Here is a 19,170-nt window from a genome sequence, read left to right as displayed (position 1 = left end):
AGCAAAATAAGAACTTGGTTGAACATTTCCCATTAAGCGAGGAAGCCACCATAAAATGAGCAAACTTCCAACGTGGCCTGTGCATCTTATGAGCAATTTATGCACAATAAATGAACAGAGTGAATCATTTCACACGGTGACTGAGTGAAACGATCTGCCTGAACACGCTAAGGAGCGCACAGCTTGAGCGGTGATACATGACCCTGGGAACCAAGAGCCAGAAGGAACATCTTTTAAAAAAGAAAGAAACAAAAGGAAGATGAAAGTATGACAGGTTGAAATGTAAACTGCATGTTGTAACAAGATTATTTTGCTGACTGTGTTTCTGACAAAATATATAATGTGCATGTTAAACAATCGGTGCAATATTGGATGGGAGTGTAAAGTGTAATTTTTCTAAGAAAAGTTGTTATTTACTATTTATTTTTTTGACATTTTTATTCATATTTTGTGTTCTTTTTTATTCATTCATTCATTCATTTTCTACCACTTTTTCCTCACGAGGGTCGCGGGGGGTGCTGGAGCCTATCCCAGCTGTCTTCGGGCGCCAGCCAATCACAGGGCACATATAGACAAACAACCATTCACACTCACATTCATACCTATGGACAATATGGAGTCGCCAATTAACCTAGCATGTTTTTGGAATGTGGGAGGAAACCGGAGTACCCGGAGAAAACCTACGCATGCACGGGGAGAACATGCAAACTCCACACAGAGATGACGGAGGTCAATTTCAATGCAATATGATGCAATTCAACATGATGCAAATAAGCAAAGTAGAAAAAAATGGAATTCGGCTATGCAATTACAATAGCAGTGGTTCAGTGGTGGAGTAAAACAGTGAAACAATAATAATTACTGCTGTAAAAAATACAGTACAGCAACAACAAAGTTAAAGTGACACTTTCAACAGTGCAATCAATGTTTGTTTATATTCCTGTGTGCAAAACATACTGCTAATATGAATACACTAGCAGCTAGGCCAGGGGTGGGCAAACTATGGCCCGGGGGCCACATCCGGCCCGCCAAGTGACTGAATATGGCCCGCCTGTTCTTTTTAAAGTATTTCATTGAAATTTATCGTACAACCTGGCATCATGGCTTGAGCCAACCTTTTGATGGTTGAAGTAGCTGTTTTATCAATATTGTTATTTGATGTGGTCTGTTGTTTACAAAGTGCTCCTGAAAAAAGGGACACAAGCACAATAAAAAAAAATTAATAAAACAATTTAAAAAATAAAAACAAAAAATATTAATTCATTCATTCGCGGGGGTTGCTGGAGCCCATCCCATCCCATGTCCTCGGGCAAGACGCGGGGTACACTCTGGACTGGTGGCCAGCCAATCACAGGGCACATATAGACATACAAACATTCACACTCACATAAAATAAAAATATTTAAATAATAATAATAATGAATTTAATTTATAACGCACTTTACATCAAATGAATGACCTCAAATTGCACATATAGCAGATTGCATGACACTTTTACAGATACAATAATTCCAGGTGGACAGTTACGTGTAAAAAACATAATAGTCTGGCCCCTCGTCAATTTTGTTAAACCAATGCGGCCCGCCAGTCAAAAAGTTTGCCCACCCCTGAGCTAGGCTAATACAGTAGTGAGGAGCAGAAAGTGTAAAACAACTTATACCCTTTTTAAATTGTTTCCAAATTCAGGAAGAAGCAAACTGGGGGGGGGGGGGGGGGGGGGGCACTTGTTGCAGGGACGGACAAATAGCTCCTGGACAATTTGGAAAGCAGAGGAAGATCCACTGACCTGATTTGCTTGCTTTTTCCCCTGGTGTCCGATGAGGCGTGCTGCCGTTGTAGGGCTTCTTAACGCGGCATTCTTTTCAAATGACGGACGTTTTGTCGAGATTTCCGTCGTTCTTTGAGAATCCGTAGTGTTTCCAAACATACCATTTAAACGTTGCGGGTGGGTTAAATATACGTAGAAACTTCCTTGCCGCTGCTTGCGTGCGAACGTCCATGCTGTTTAACTAGTAGTTGTATGTGCCTCACGGCTTCCGTCCGTATTCAATACAAAATGCGAAATAATGATGGTGCATTCATTGCGCCTGGGGAACAGCACATGCGGTGAAGTTTAACATTAATAAAACGGCGCTTGCATCGGATTTTACCGATACCCACAAACGCATCGCTGTGAATCTACAGAAAAGAAGGGTAAAAATCACTTCATAAAATCATTCCATGACAAAAATCTAAATATTTTAAAATGATGATTACATAAAATTCAGTGAAACAAACAAAAAAACAGAGTGCAGTTAAAATAGTTTAGATTATTATTTAATTTTGGACGGACGGTACCCGATGCATGTCTCTACAATCGATTATCCTAAGGATTTATGGCTTATTCTTATCAATCCAGGAGGCTTCTACTGGTTTTTCAAACCAAATATCCAGCGGTGTATGGTTCAAAACCCTAGCTATACTAATGTGAAGGTGACTATAGGGATGTTATTTCATATCTAGAGGGCTCTAATAATGTTATAAAAGGTTTTCTCTGCAATAATTACAAAAAATATAGTGACATGTAGATGTCTACATATTGGAGGTTGGAGGTTTGATTCTCGCTCTTTCTACCCAGTCACTGTCACACTCCACCCACCTTGCTCCTGCAGCCAATTCCAGCTATAAATTATAAAATTGTCTATATAGTTATATTTAATATCTAATCTAATATGTGTCCTGCCATTGGTTGGTGACCAAGTCCACTCAAAGTCAGCTGGGATAGGCTCCAGCATACTCATGCGGCATAGAAAACGGCTGGATGGAGTTACGCAGCTTGCACTGGCAGCTCAAGGTCAAAGGTCGCATCATCAGCAGGTATTTGCTCTTCGTCAGTGCTTTAGTAGCTCCAAAATGAAATAGGATTTACCGCACGTCTAATTAGTCAGAGTTGTACCTGACAGTTTCATTGTTCAACAAAGCTCCGACAGAACGAGTCAGCGTTTGAACCAATCCACATACAGACACTTACATGTAATGAAAGACAGTCTTGGGTGGATGCCTGTGAAATTAAACATCAGGTGTGTGCCGTCAAAGGGACCCCCCCCCCCCCCCCAAACCCGCTCCCGCTGTCACATTGCTGCTTATCAATATGCTGCAGCATGACAGGAGCTGCAGTGAGATGGATAAAAAGGCTCAGGGGGGAGGAAGACTTTAAAGGCACATGAGGCGGACGCCACACAGAGAGAAAAGAGAAGTGACAACAGGGAGCTTTGGTGGGGAAGGCAAAGGTTGAATGAATAAAAGAGAAAGCAGGACTACGGACGAGAAGAAAGGCGAAAAAAGGCTTGACAGAAGAGATGAAAAAAAAAAACAGGCAGGAAGCAGCAACACATTGCATCTGGCGGGGAGAAAAGGCAACGCCAAGAAGCGAACAATCTCCTCTTTCTTGTTGTTGAAGGCAAAGCAAAGCAGAGGAAGGCAGCAGTGCACCATGGGAGCTCGGAGACACTCAATAAGAGATGAGAAGCTCCAAAAGAATAGCAGCAGAAACAATAAATGCACTGTTGCCACAAGTTTTTACTCCAGCAGAAACCCTTTTAATACGTAAATGTACATCAACACTGCAAAGCAAACAAGGGAAAATACAGTCAATGCATCACAGCAGCGCACAAAACAGATGTGTGTGAGAGTGTGTGTGTGTGTGTGTGCCAAGCAGGCAGGCAGGGAGTATATACACCTGAAAATTATAAGACCAGTCAAAAAAATGGCAAGAATTCACATTTTGCACTGTTAGATTTCTATGTAGAGCTTCTGTAATATCTGATATAGTAATACGCAAAATGCCATATCTTATATGTGTTGCATAACTTAACAAGTGTGAGGCTCTGCTCTGTTTGCAAACCCTATAAGTCTGACTGCTTGGCGAATTCTCATTGTGAGTGCTTTGTGATCTGACCTAGCCTTCCTGAAAAATTGTGCAATGACAGACTGCCTGGAGAACCATGTCAGCTTGTACATACTATTGGCCTAAATGAAGCATTTTTGAGCATAAAAATGGCTAAAAGAATGGAATACAAATATAAGGCATTGAGAAGACGTGTTACGTATAGTATTGTACACTTGTCCCAAAATAGCAGTAATGTTACATTGATGACAGCCACAAGAGGAAGTATGCTGTGGAGAAAAAAAAACATATGAGTCTATGCCTGTCTTATTTATGTCGATTATATCATACTTTCTCCTTTTATGTCTCCTATATTGGGCAATTATTAATTAATTAATTAATTAGTTTTCTACCGCTTATCCTCACGAGGGTCGCGGGGGTGCTGGAGCCTATCCCAGCTGTCTTCGGGCGAGAGGCGGGGTACACCCTGGACTGGTGGCCAGCCAATCACAGGGCACATATAGACAAACAACCATTCACACTCACATTCATACCTATGGACAATTTGGAGTCGCCAATTAACCTAGCATGTTTTTGGAATGTGGGAGGAAACCGGAGTACCCATACATGCACGGGAGAACATGCAGCAATTATGAATGAATTATGGTATTTCATGTCTATAAGGGCTAAAAGAGGACGACCCTCTGTCCTGGATGCCAGTCCATCATAGATGTAAGAAGTAAAAAGTTATAAAGTAATGCATGTAACAAGGCAAGGCAAACAAGGTGGCGTATTCAATCGTTTTTAGCATATCTACTTTAAAACACCTGACATGCTAATGCTAGCCATGATTTTTCTTCATCTTCAACACAAACACTTTGAATTCAGGCCTGAAAAACTCCAAGTACGATCTTTCCTATTTCCCAGCAGTCTAGAATGCACCGTTACCCACCCCACCTGTAACATGTTTGTCATAAAGGGTAAAGATCATATGTAGCGGTTAGCTTATTTTTACAATTGCACGGTGCATTTTTTGCCTTAAGCAGACCTCTTTTTCCACTTCACACATTATCAGAAGAATGAACTGATTCACTGACTCACCAACGCCAAATAAAGGACTAAAAGCTGATAAGACGTTATCAGAAAGTGAATGAAGCGCTGGTTAATGTTTAGCTCATAAAAACACAGAAGGCATGACAGAAAAATTGTCATACAGAAGCAAAGTAAAGTGTTGCAATATGCTAAGTACTCCCTCATTATTATTTCATGGTTACCTCACCAACCATTTGCTTGACCTAATGAGAGCCATGCATTCTGAGTATTCATTACGTGTTTATGCATTACCTTTATGGTTTTAGTCCTAGCAATTAGCTCGCGGTGTTGAGTAGTTGTGGTCATTTCATGTATTTTTGTACTCAACGTGGCCAAAATATAAAAAAAACGGTGTCATTCTGAACAAGATAAATTTTACTATCACATTATGGAACATCGATAAGTCAGTAAACAGGGTTAGCAGGTTAAAACGCTAGCTAGCTATAGCTATAGCTATCAAGCTATAGCTATCAAGCTATAAACACTTGACAGAGTGTGGTGAGTTTTCATGAAACAAAACACCGAACAGAAATACCCAGATGTGTGTTATATACTGTATTTTAAGAAAATACTTACTATTATTATCTACTTTGCTCTTTGTTGTCCATTTACGCTGTTTTTTTTTAACCTTTAAAACCAACTAGCACAAATATGGTATATCAATATGGACCTAGGAACCTTCGGCAAGCACTTGTTTCTAGTGGGACAGTAACAAATATTTCCTGCTGATGCAAGAGGAGTACTCCATTTGCGAAGTGTTCGATACGAGGCTGTAAGTTTTTACTCACTGTTGTTGTGTTAAGATAAAAATATGCAATATTATTGGATTTATATTAATATATTGTATATATTATTTACATATTTATATTTACACTATTATTAATGTATATAATTTATATAATATTTATATTATTTATCATATTTAATATTTTCAAAATATTTCAACTTTCTTCTTAAATAAACTTTGTACATTTTATTTTTGGAATATTATGATTTTAATCTCACAATATTGTAACACTACCTAATTTTGCAAAAATTACTGTATTTTGTCAAAAAAAATAGGATTACTATTTTTCCCATAATATATATATATTCCCATATATGGTGCTAAAATGATCGTACTTTTCCTTATAATTGAAAGATGTTCATTCTCATGAAACTGTGATTTTTTTTTGTTCAAATACAAAAAAAATTTCTCTTAATATTTTGACTTTATTCTCATGAAATTCCAGCTGTTTTTTTCCATTCATGCTGTTGTTGATTTTTCTTACATTTTCCAGCTATTTCACTTTTCTCTTTGTCATTTTTTTCCTCATAATTGCAACCTAATTTCCCCCAAATTCCAACTTTATTTATTATTTTCTATGTTTCTGGTCATTTTACCACTTTAAACATATAACATATTTTTCTCTTATTATTTTAACAATTCCATTCATGCTGCTGTTGTTTTTCTTTTTATTGTTATTTTTTTAGAATGTGCCACAGGCCCTGGCGGTAAAACTTCCCCCGAGCCACACTTTGGATACCACAAAAGGCTGCACATCAAGGCTTATAAAATACGACAAAGCCTTAAAAAAGGATGTGTTTGAGTGAGAAATGACCCGGGTACAGCTTAATAACTTCAACTGGATGCTGCTGCCGCTACAGCCGACTCTCAGAGGGAATGTCTCGATTAATATCTGGCTTCCAATATCCTTTGCTGTTTTTGCCTTCTCAGAACCATTTACTCTCCAAGATATTAAAAGCGCGTTGAGCAGAACTAATATTATTTGACTTTGCATTACACAAGGCCAAGCGAGAACAGGTTATTTTAAAGTCTAGTGAGGTGACAGAGGTGCTCCAAGCAACAGGAAATAACGCTGATATTGGCCAATCAGTCGGTGCACGTAGAATTAGACATGATAAGATACGGCGTGGGATAGGAAATGTGCGTGTGAAGAGGTTTTATTGGGTGGGAAAGCGCCCCCGGGGGCTGAGATGGCACTGAGCAGGAAATTGCTAAGCAATGATCGCACGGTGAAATGAAACTGATTCTTTTTGTCACCTTTCGACCTCCCGCAGCCTTTTGCGGTCTTATCGGGAATACATTTGATGCGTTAAAAGAAGATATTATTTCAGGCCGGAGCTGTGCAGTAGCTGGAGCAAAAACAATCAACTTCCTGATGGCTATCTCTTTCAAATGGTTCTTCTTCCTGTTGGGCGGCAGAAGTATTTGAGCGGTGGAGGAGGAAAAGTACATACTGATATGTCCAAGTTTTTTAATTTCTACTGTTTTATGATTTCTGTTGTTTTTAGATAGTTGTTTAGATATTTGAGCTGTGACAAAAGTAAAGAAAATGTGTCAAAGTGAAAGCAGTTTGTCTCCCTTTTTTTAGTCGGGAACTGATATTTTCCTGAAACTTACCAATGTTCTGCTGCTGATTACTCAAGACCGGCAAAACTTAGAAACAAACTGTGATTGCATGTCTCAATAATCAATAAATCTAAATATTTATACCTGATTATTATTGATACAGCATTCTTTTATCGAATAATCAGAATCGTTAGCTCATCGGCACAGATATTTTATCGCATAGGTTTATCGGTCACATCTCTAGCCAGTACTGAAGGGGTTGGTTTTTTAAAATAGCTGGGATTAAATGAATTAAGTTTATTAGTACAACGTTAGCGGCCAACCATTGTTTTCCGATTGGCCGGTTGCTTATTCAGTAATATAATTTTACAAAGAAAATAGCCAAAATCCGCTGTAGAATAAGAATAAAGTCAAAATATTGAGAGAAAAAGTTGTAATCTAACAAGAAAAAATAGAATGAGAATAATGCTGTAATATTATGAGAAAGTCATTTTAGTCGCATAAATTTGATATTTTAAAGAAAAACACTTTTTAAAAAAAGTCCTAATATTGTGAGAAACAAACAAGACAAAAAATAAAGTTGCAATTAAAAAAAGATTATGGAAATATTTATGAGAAGTAAAAAAAAACCCTGCTGTAATTTACAACAATATCCAGCATACAAAAAAGTCTAATGAGAAAAAAGTAATTTTTTAAAAGTAATTTTAGTCGCATAAATTTGATATTTTAAAGAAAAAAACATTTTTTTAAAGTCATAATATTGTGAGAAACAAACAAAACAAAATATAAAGTTGCAATTAAAAAAAGATGATGGAAATATTTAGGAGAAATAAAAAAAAACTTGCTGTAATTGAAAAGAATATACAATATACAAAAAAGTCATATTCTAATGAGAAAAAAGTAATAATTTCTATGAGTATAAACTCAAAATAATAACATGTGAAACAAAACAAAATTGAAAATTAAGTTGTGGAAAATGTCATAATATTGGAATATGACAAAAAAGTAAAAATATGATCCGAATAAAGTCAGCTACAGCTGCTGAAAACAAACATAACCACTGGCTTTTCCTCTCTATGGAAAGGTGGCTGTGACAAGCACCTTGCAGCTCACATACACCCCTTCAGGATGAGGTGAAGTACTGCAGCACCTCTACATTTCTGTGTATTTTATGGTCCAAATAGCAATACTAATGACGTCATACTTACATTAAAGACATTACACATGCTGTAGAAAGTCATGGCGTAAAATCAATGCTTTTGCAAACATGACAATATTGGCCGAAACAGAAATCAGTGCAGTGCACTCAGACAGTAGGCTCAGCTGCGCACTTAATAGTAGAGATCTGCATTTCATCGCAAAACCATTATTATCTTGGCAAAAACAGAATTTATGCTACAGCTTTTGAATGGGATCAGCAGCCGCTCGCATTAGTCCGCTTACTGCAAGAGAACTGCAGGCTGGTTCCTGTTGGTCTGGATCGATAGAGCTCCTCTCTGAAGAAAAAGATGTGATTAGGTTGAACTGCTGCTGCTGCTTTGGCGACTTTCACTACACTTTCCCATCTGCTGCTGCTGTTGCTGTAAGCGAACACGCTTAAGTGGAATCACTAAAAGAAGAAATGGGAGTGAAACAAAAAAAGTAAGCAGTTTATTGCAAAGAAGCATTCAAGTGAAATCGGCTTTTCATCATCGGAGCACAGCCTTAAAAAGGCAAAACATTGGCAAAAATGTGAATTGAATGTGATTTGGTGTCAGGTATTAAGACTCCATGATGGCAAAGGCAAAAAAGCTGTCTCTCTTTGAACGTGGTGATTGTTGAGCTGCATAAACAGCAAGATGTTTTGAAATTCTTCAAACATCCCGAAGCTGGAGGAGTCCATTGGCTGTCCGTCAAGACTCGGGACCGTTTTCCGTTCCCGCAGGTTGTTACTGGTCCTGAGTGCCGTCCAATAACGATCACATCTGCCAGAGAAGGCTTTTAAGAAGATTTGTCTTCAATGCCACAAAATGAGGCTGCACGGCGGTCTAGTGGTTAGCGCGCAGACCTCACAGCTGGGAGACCCGAGTTCAATCCCACCCTCGGCCATCTCTGCATGTTCTCCCTGTGCATGCATGGGTACATGCTAGGTTAATTGGCGACTCCAAGTTGTCCATAGGTATGAATGTGAGTGTGAATGGTTGTTTGTCTATGTGTGCCCTGTGATTGGCTGGCCACCAGTCCAGGGTGTACCCCGCCCCACGCCCGAAGACAGCTGGGATAGGCTCCAGCACCGCCCGCGACCCTCGTGGGGAAAAAGCGGTAGAAAATGAATGAATGAATGCCACAAAATGGAATTTGCAGGAGAGCACCAAACATGGGGCATTGAAAGGTGGAGGGGACGCTATCATCATCATTCAATGGAACAATGGAGCTTCAGGTTGTGCAGGGGTGTCAAACGACAGTTGGATATGGATGTGGAGATGTTGCAGAGGGCATCCCTCATGACTGAAGGCCCTGATCTGTGTGGTAATCATCAGGACAACACTTCCAGAGGAATAAACTCACTCTTTTGGACCATCTTGCATGTTCTCCTCATATAAATCCAATAGAGAACATTTGGGGACGGATGGCAAGAGACGTTTACAAAAATGGACATCACAACAACATTCCAACTGGACTCCTGGAAACACTGGCATCAAACATGCCCAAACCCATTTTTCATCTGATTAAGATAATTTCTGAATTTTATTTATATTTTCTGGGGGGGGGTTTCAAACGCAGTTTTTGGAATTTTGTCCATCATCTACAATCCTTTTGTGAAACAAGAAGACATATTTCTTTCCCTTTTCCTGGAATTCTAACGAGAGAAAACAAGTTAATATTAGCTAGCTAACAATGCACCTCAATGGAAGCTAACTATTTTGAGTACAAAACCTTCTAAAAAAAAACCTCTAACAATGTTGGATGGTTTGATATACATACTGTGATACTGTATTAACAAGTACATAGATGATACTTCCAGTATCTTGCTGTTTTTTGATGAGAGCTTATCTGGCCTACAGCCATACCCATATAAGAAATTCTGTCCCTCTGTGACATCACAAGGGGGTAGTTTTACCACGCCTTCTGAAACTAAGAGTTTTGAGACATCTCAAACTTCTTTCAGGGCTCACTTCCAAATGTGAAAAACCTCACGATCTGAAACTTTGGCATGTTTAAAAATGAGATTATAACATTCGAATGACATTTATTGGTCAGAAAAGTGGAAAAATTAAATAAAATAGGTTCCCTTTAAAAGCCCACTCAGCATCATTTTAAAAATGAAGTGAAGGATTTAGTATGGAAGATTCATCATATAAACACCACCCAGGATTTCAAGTCTCACCTTCCCACAATGCACTGCATTCCAACGCCATTGGTTGAATCTCATGATATGGTGCAGTAAAGAGGGCACCAGGTCAGAGAGCACATGATTGAGTCAGCACCATTCAGGAGGTGACCACATGACTACATCACATGGTCAGCCTAGTGTCGGATGGATGGAAAAAGAAAGTAATTGTGGAGGTCATTTTAGCCTTGATATTAAATGCAGTACTTCCTCTGAACGTACAGTAGCAATGCGATGAGGTATACCTTTAACTTTATGTTTATTATTGTTGTGTTTTGCAGTGTCTGCATCATATTAAGACATTTTATAACAAAATACATTTTCTTTATACAATAATTCCTTTCCTGAATTTTAAATTGGTTCTCATGCCAACAGCTAACAGCAGCCCATCCTGACAAGGTGATAGCTCCATCTAGCGGTTAAATGATGCATTGCAGTAGTGACAGTAGCACCATGTTAGGCCTCCACTTAAAAACATTCATTCATTCATTTTCAACCATTTTCCTCACGAGGGTCGCAGGGGAGCTGGAGCCTATCCCAGCTGTCTTCAGGCAACGGGCGGGGTACACCCTGGACTGGTGGCCAGTCAATCACAGGGCACATATAGACAAACAACCATTCACACTCACATTCATACCTATGGACAATTTGGAGCCTAGCATGTTTTTGGAATGTGGGAGGAAACCGGAGTACCCGGATATGCACGGGGAAAACATGTAAACTCCACACAGAGATGGCCGAGGGTGGAATCGAACTCCAGTCTCCTAGCTGTGTGGCCTGTGCGCTCATCCCACATAAAAACATTCATTCATTCATTCATTTTCTACCGCTTTTTCCTCACGAGGGTCGCGGGGGGTGCTGGAGCCTATCCCAGCTGTCTTCGGGCGTAAGGCGGGGTACACCCTGGACTGGTGGCCAGCCAATCACAGGGCACATATAGACAAACAACCATTCACACTCACATTCATACCTATGGACAATTTGGAGTCGCCAATTAACCTAGCATGTTTTTGGAATGTGGGAGGAAACCGGAGTACCCGGAGAAAACCCACGCATGCACGGGGAGAACATGCAAACTCTACACAGAGATGGCCGAGGGTGGAATTGAACCCTGGTCTCCTAGCTGTGAGGTCTGCGCGCTAACCCCTAGACCACCGTGCCGCCCACATAAAAACAAAACCCAAAAATCTTTAGTTGTAATGCCTTTTAAAAAAAAAAATACCACAATTGAAGTCATTGCTTTGTATTTTTTTATTACATTTTTTTTCAAATCCATAACAGCAAGAATCAAATATAGCAATGCAGGCCCCTCGGGAGGGAAAAAAAAACAAACAAATGTGTCAAATCCCAACTCCAGTCTGCAGTCTGATTGGACATTTTATGGCTTTAGACTAGCTAAACGTTTAGTCTCTTGACTGACACATTCTCCCTTCTGCGTGAGGGAGGCAGAGAGGGGCGGGGGGGGGGGGGGGATGGGGGGCCCGCCGCAGTAAAACACGCAGAAACAAGAGGACAGAATACATCATATTAGCACTACTAGCAGAGAAAACAAAACAAATGATTCTATCTAAGCATGCGTGCTTGCAGCAGTTGATGACCACCAAGTTGATGTGGTTGCTGACCAAACCACAAAAAACATACAAACCAAAAAAAAAAAAAAAACAAAAAACCCAAAAAACGGTTGTTGATTTAATCTTTTCGAAGCACAGCTTACATGAAGGTGAAGAACATACGTAAGCGCTATGGTCTCCAAGTGGCGACTATACTGTAGTCTCAGGATTTTTTTAAATTTTATTTTTAAATAAACCACTATTCTATTTTTTGTATAAATATCTTATTCCATTACATGTTGATATCGTATGAATGATTTAAATACATCTTTCTTTGTAACATGTTTTCTTAGTCTTAGTACTGAGTGTTTTTTTTTTTTTTACTTATGTGTTTCCTTTAACATGCATGTGTCCCCGTGTTAAAGAGACGGTACGTATGTGCTGTGTTGTGTTGTTTTTCGGCCTGACGGCAAAGTGGGGGGAGTGGCCCCCCCTCTTCCAGACGGTTACCGGGCAAACTACGAGCTGCTGACAAATTAAAACAAGTAGGAAGGAGCGATAATAGACCCTTTTTGTGGTGACATTAGATCACTTGGATCACTTCAAGGAAAAGTGGACTTTTGGGGGGTAATGATGCCCACCATCCAGAAAATTCCTGTGAGACATTAAACACACCCTTTGTTGTCTGTTCTAAAGATATAAAAACAGATAAAAATAGGCAGCTAATGAATGAAGGGGACTCTTTTTAGCTGTTTGTATATCTTTAGAAAACACAAACGTGAAAGATGTGTGTTCATGTCTCAAGTAAGAATTGTGACCTTTCAAGGTCGCATATGATGATATTTATCAACAATTTTAAATACATCTCAGAGTTATCCTACTCAGGGAATTGAACCACTCGCAACTGGACTGTTCATGTTGTCGTTAATTGTTTTGCCATTCTTAACAGAGCTTCATCAATTTATGTTTGTTGTGCAAGGGCGTCAAACGGTAGCTGGCTATGTGGAGACGCTGCAAGGGGCCCCTGCAGGAGGTGACAGAAAAGTTACCACAGAAAACAGAAGCACAGTCCACAATCAAATCCAAAAATTTTTATGATTTTAAGGGATAATTTTTTTTCCATTAACCTACATGGCCCTGTTGGAAAAAGTGATTGGAAAAACACAATAAATTAATTGAGATCTATCAATATGAAAAGGTCATTTCTGAACCTTTGGGACTCCAGCAAACCACAGTCAGAGCCATTATCCGCAAATGTTGAAAGTGGTGAACCTTCCCAAGAGTGGTAGGCCAACCAAAATGACCTCAAGAACTCAATGACGACTCACCCCAGAAGTCACAAAAGACCCCACAACAACATTCAAAGAACTGCAGGCCTCAGTTAAGGTCCGTGTTCATGACTCCACTATAAGTACGACACAGGGCAAAAAACAGCCCACATGGCAGAGTTCCAAGACCAAAACCACTGCTGAACAAAAAAAAAATTTTTTTTTTTCTTCAGTCTTGTCTCAATGTGGCCAGAAAACATCTTGATGGTCCTCAAGATCTTTAGGAAAATACTGTGGTCTGACCAGACAAAAGTTCACTTTTTTGGAAGGTGTGTGTCCCATTACTTGTGGCGTAAAAGTAATGCCACATTTCACAAAAAGAACATCATAACAGTAAAATATGGTGGTGGTAGTGTGATGGTCTGGCTTCATGAATTCTGCTGAAGGAGAATGTTCTACCATCTGTAGGCTGAAAGCAACTTGGGTTGTACAGCAGGACAATGATCCAAAACACACCAGCAAGTCCACCTCTGAATGGCTGAAGAAAAACCAAATGAAGACTTTGGAGTGGCCTAGTCCAAGTCCTGACCTGAATCCTATTGAGATGCTGTGGCATGACCTTAAAAAGGCTTCATGCTGGAAAAGCCGCCAATTTTGGCTGAATGACAACAATTCTGCTAAATTCCCCCGCAGTGCAGTAAGAGACTCATTGCAAGTTATCATTAACACTTGATTGCAGTTGTTGCTGCTCAGGGCGGCCCAGGGGGGCAATCACTTTTTCACACAGGGACTTCCTGCTTACTACCATACATACTACCGTACTTTAGCGTCTGAATTTTATTATATAAAGCTGAAGTGTGGTCACCATAAAAAGGGTCTACTGGACTGTCCTGAAAGGGGGCGGGGTTAGAGAATGACAAATCTTCAGCACCCTTTTTGACGTAAGCGTTTTTTTTTTTTTTTTAAATGTTTGTTCAGCCTTTCATAAGATTGTTTTTATTATCCTAGCAAAACACTCTGTCATTACAGACATATTTTTTTTTATATTCAAAATAAGATCTCAATATACACGTCTCTTTTTGTTTCCCGACTATGTACAGAAGTGCAAAAAGTCAAGCTTTCATTGCCCCATCCTGTCCTCGAGTGGGCTTCCTGTCACGTGACACCGCCGGGGGCAACGCCGCACAATACCTGTCAACATTTGCATTTGGAAATAATGGACATTTTCTGGAGAATGAGGGAAATAAGAAAAATTGCGGTCTTTCCGCCACAATTCTACACAGCACAGTGAAAATATCGGACTGGTGAAACGACCCGAACGCAACGCCATCGTGTTATTCTACTTTTATTTTGATGACCTGACCTTACCGGGAGGAGTGTTGCCCAACGGACCAGAAGTTTTGCTTTGGATTTTTTTTGTTTTGTTTTTCATGACAGTTAAATAACGGGAACAATACGGGAAATAAGGAGAGTTGACAGGTATGCACCAGACAAAATTACAAAAACAGAGAGATCAAATATGCAGCTTGTTTTCCAACATGGCCCATTTTTCCAAGGAGTAAAAATATCCAAACAGTAATTATTATTATTATTATTTGAAATGGATACAGTAGAAAATAACATTTGTACTCTAAACACGCAAGAACAATATATTTTTTAATAGTCTTTTTTTTTCTTTTTAAATTATATGACTAATTACAAACCTTACAATCAGTTAAAATACTACCCGGTTGCCATGGCGACAACCCTGCCTCTCTGTTCTATTATTATGTCGTCACTTATATAAAACGTCTTTGCTCAAAGAACAGAAAGAGACTAGATAAGTGAACAATAATAATAATAATAATAATAATAATAATAATAATGCATTGGTCAATATGCATAACGTAGAAAATATTGACCTTACAATCGTCATACTCAAACTAAATATACATACACGGAATTCCACGCAAACAGACACGGGAACACCTAAAGTCTGCCTAGAAGAAAGAGAAACATCGTACAAAGAAAATGAAAAGGCGTCGAGATGGCGCGGATCAGGCAAACGCTTGGTTTCAAATGTTGCATTGTGCTGACCCGACGGTACATTCTAAGGCTTCTGATGAGGAATACCACCGTCACATGAAATGCTTTCCTTGATGACCCTCCCAAAAACTAGTCCAGCCACAAGAAAATCCCCAAAGTCTGGTAAACAAAAGTTCTTAAATAATTCCAACAAGAAGAAGAAATCTACACTGACGATCCGACCGAAACCAAACACACACACACACACACTGGCAACTCATTACTTATTATCACCACCAGGGGGAGTCTTGGAGCAACCGTGTGGAACTTAGGAAAGCGACATGGAAGATGAGAGGATGGAGGCGAGGCATTAAAGCAGAGGTAGGGAACCTATGGCTCGGGAGCCAGGTAGGGCTCTTTTGATGACTGTATCTGGCTCTCAAGCATTTCTTACCACAATAAAAATGTATGTTTGCTAACATTTTAAAGTAAACATCACAGAAATCACTGTTAAAAATAATATTAAAAATCAAAACTTTCTTTTATTTGCATTTTAATTCGTCCATCTATTTTCTACTGCAATACGGCCGACCATATCCATCTTTCCTGATGATATTTTCCAGGTCAAACACCAAAACTTGATTATTACTGGGTAATGCGGTAGTCTACCTCGGTCATTGAGATGTCAAAAAAACATGTAAATGTAAACTTTCCTCCTTTAGTCAAATAGCTAAAGCTGCAGAACCAAGCCTTCTGACGAAGATGGCCAAAAGAATGAAATATGTGTACTGAATACGGTTCAAAACCATGCAGCAGCAGAAGTTGCATTAATGGCAGCAAGTATTTGATTTATTATTGGACACTGCGCTGCTCACGAAAGTATGCTGGCCACACCCCATTGGCGTGGGGTAGTGTGCCTGGTCTATGTAATTAGAGCCCATTATATCTAAAACTGTTGGTCTTACATAAAAATGCACACATTTTATTGCATTCAAAATGTATATGGCTCTCACAGATACACATTTTAAAATATCTGGCCTTCATGGCTCTCTTAGCCAAAAAGGTTCCCGACCCCTGCATTAAAGGGAAACTGATTGCATGACGGCTGATAGAGAACCATTGAAGTATTAGCAAAGTATGGCCTATCGCTCCACTCCCGCCTGCATTCATAACATACTCACTCGCGCGTTTCATACGTGCATGTGTGTGACACAGTCCTGTTCGTCGCCTCTTCTTCAACTCAAACGTAAGGTGCGCCTTCGTGTAAACACACCAGAGACAACAACTAAGGAAGAAACACGCAAAAAGACGCCATCCGTTCTCCTCCGTGACGTTCAGTACGCAGCGATCTGCTCGTCTGATTCGCTTCATGTTGACATTCAAAGTGTGCCCGGTGAATAAAGGTTAAATGTATGCGATGTGCATGTAGTGCACGTGAAAGGGATTGGAGCAGACCCGCCTCGTGTCCTCTTCACGTGGAGATTCATGAGGTTTCTTTCTCCTTCTTTTGCTTCTTGAACCACTGGTCTTGATCTCCAGTTCCACCTGGAAGGAAATTGATATGATGAAAAGAAAAAAAAAAAAACATGTATAATTTAAGAAGAACACAAAACAGCAAAAATGAAAAATTCAGCAGAGATTTATGAAAGATTTAAGAGAAAAAAAGTTCCAACTTAACAAGAAAAAGTTGTCATTTGACGAGAATGACCTTGCAATATTCTCAGGGAATTCACTCGATGGCAACTGGACTGTTTTTGCCTCTCACCCAAGCAGACTAGGTAGGACACACACCAGTTAGACTGGATAGGACAGCTCTTGTCTAGTTTCTGTTCAAAGACCAGGCAGGTCACATGCCAGTCATACTAGAAAGGATGGCTCTTGTCCAGTTCATGGTTAAAGACTAGGTAGGACAACACACCAGTCAGACTAGATGGGACAGCTCTTGTCTACGTTTTGCTCAAAGACTAGGTGGGACGCACGCCAGTAAGACTGGATAGGACAGCTCTGGTGTAGTTCATTGTCAAAGACTGGACAGGACACAAGCCAGTCAGACTAGATAGGACAGCTCTGGTGTAGTGCATTGTCAAAGACTAGGTAGGACACACACCAGTCAGACTAGATAGGGCAGCTCTTGTCTAATTCATGGTTAAAGACTAGGTAAGACACACACCAGTCAGACTAGATGGGACAGCTCTTGTCTACGTTTTGCTCAAAGACTAGGTGGGACGCACGCCAGTAAGACTGGATAGGACAGCTCTGGTGTAGTTCATTGTCAAAGACTAGACAGGACACAAGCCAGTCAGACTAGATAGGACAGCTCTTGTCTAGTTTCTGTTCAAAGACCAGGCAGACCACATCTCAGTCATACTAGAAAGGATGGCTCTTGTCCAGTTCATGGTTAAAGACTAGGTAGGACAACACACCAGTCAGACTAGATGGGACAGCTCTTGTCTACGTTTTGCTCAAAGACTAGGTGGGACGCACGCCAGTAAGACTGGATAGGACAGCTCTGGTGTAGTTCATTGTCAAAGACTAGACAGGACACAAGCCAGTCAGACTAGATAGGACAGCTCTGGTGTAGTGCATTGTCAAAGACTAGGTAGGACACACACCAGTCAGACTAGATAGGGCAGCTCTTGTCTAATTCATGGTTAAAGACTAGGTAAGACACACACCAGTCAGACTAGATAGGACAGCTCTTGTCTAATTCATGGTTAAAGACTTGGTAGGACACACACCAGTTAGACTAGAAAGGACAGCTCATCTAGTTCATGGTCAAAGACTAGGTAGGACACACTCCAGCCAGATTAGATAGGACAGCACTTGTCTAGTCTATGGTCAAAGACTAGGTAGGACACACACCAGTTAGACTAGCTAGGACACCTCTTGTCTAATTCATGGTCAAAGACTAGGTAGGACACACTCCCATCAGATTAGATAGGACAGCACTTGTCTAGTTCTCTTGTCTAGTTTATGTTCAAAGACTATGTGGGACAGACACCAGTCAGACTAGATAGGACAGCCCTTGTCTAGTTCATGGTCAAAAACGAGGTGGGGAACACACGCCAGTTAGACCAGATAGCCTGAGAGCCTGGTCAAGATCCAATCTATTTATCCTATAAGTTGTGGAAGAGGTTGCAATTTTACGAGAAAAACGTAATATTATGAGGAAAAATAATGTAATTTTACTAGCACTGAGTTGAAATGTTATAAAAATTTTATTTTTTAAAATTCATAAAACAAAACGAAAAACAAACAAAAAAAAGTTGTAATGCTGAGAGAATAAAGTTATAATATTATGCGGAAAAATAATGTCATTTTCTTAGCATAACGTTAAAATATTAAAGAAAAAATACATTATTTTTGAATGTCATAATGTTATGAGAACGAAAACCAAATAAAACAAAATACAGTTGCAATTTTGGAAAAATTAGGATGGGGAAAAAGTTATAATATTATGGGAATAAAGTCATAATATCACAAAAAGAAAATGTACAAATATAAGTATAAATATTTGGAAAATATAAAAAAAAAACCCAAAGTGGTTAAAAAGAGCACAGTTGATGCCAATAATATTCTTTTTCACATACGTATATAAAAAAGCTGAGATGCAGTGTTTTTGTGAAATATATATACATATAACTTCTGAACATATCTACTTACAAAAT

The 19,170-nt window shown here is 39.5% G+C and overlaps 2 protein-coding genes across 11 annotated transcripts in view; both read right to left on the bottom strand.

The window, feature by feature from the left end:
- The window catches only part of p2ry1 (purinergic receptor P2Y1), a 40,611-nt gene extending 38,667 nt beyond the window's left edge, over nt 1–1,944 (bottom strand). For both annotated transcript variants that reach the window (XR_009131514.1, XM_058080795.1), the window contains exon 1: nt 1,787–1,944. The gene's annotated coding sequence lies outside the window, so the exon portion shown is untranslated. The remainder of the gene's footprint in view (nt 1–1,786) is intronic.
- Nucleotides 1,945–11,805: 9,861 nt separating this feature from the next.
- Nucleotides 11,806–19,170, bottom strand: part of LOC131134153 (muscleblind-like protein 1) — a 155,143-nt gene continuing 147,778 nt past the window's right edge. For 6 of the 9 annotated variants that reach the window (XM_058079084.1, XM_058079082.1, XM_058079081.1 and 3 more), the window contains one exon: nt 11,807–17,047. The gene's annotated coding sequence lies outside the window, so the exon portion shown is untranslated. Of the gene's footprint in view, nt 17,048–19,170 lie in introns of all 9 variants that reach the window. The other 3 variants (XM_058079090.1, XM_058079089.1, XM_058079088.1) reach the window with 1 other exon arrangement.

Source organism: Doryrhamphus excisus, chromosome 8 (genome assembly GCF_030265055.1).
Source record: "Doryrhamphus excisus isolate RoL2022-K1 chromosome 8, RoL_Dexc_1.0, whole genome shotgun sequence".
NCBI lineage: Eukaryota > Metazoa > Chordata > Actinopteri > Syngnathiformes > Syngnathidae > Doryrhamphus > Doryrhamphus excisus.
Note: the sequence above shows the minus strand (reverse complement) of the source record. Positions and strands in the feature narration are given on the sequence as shown.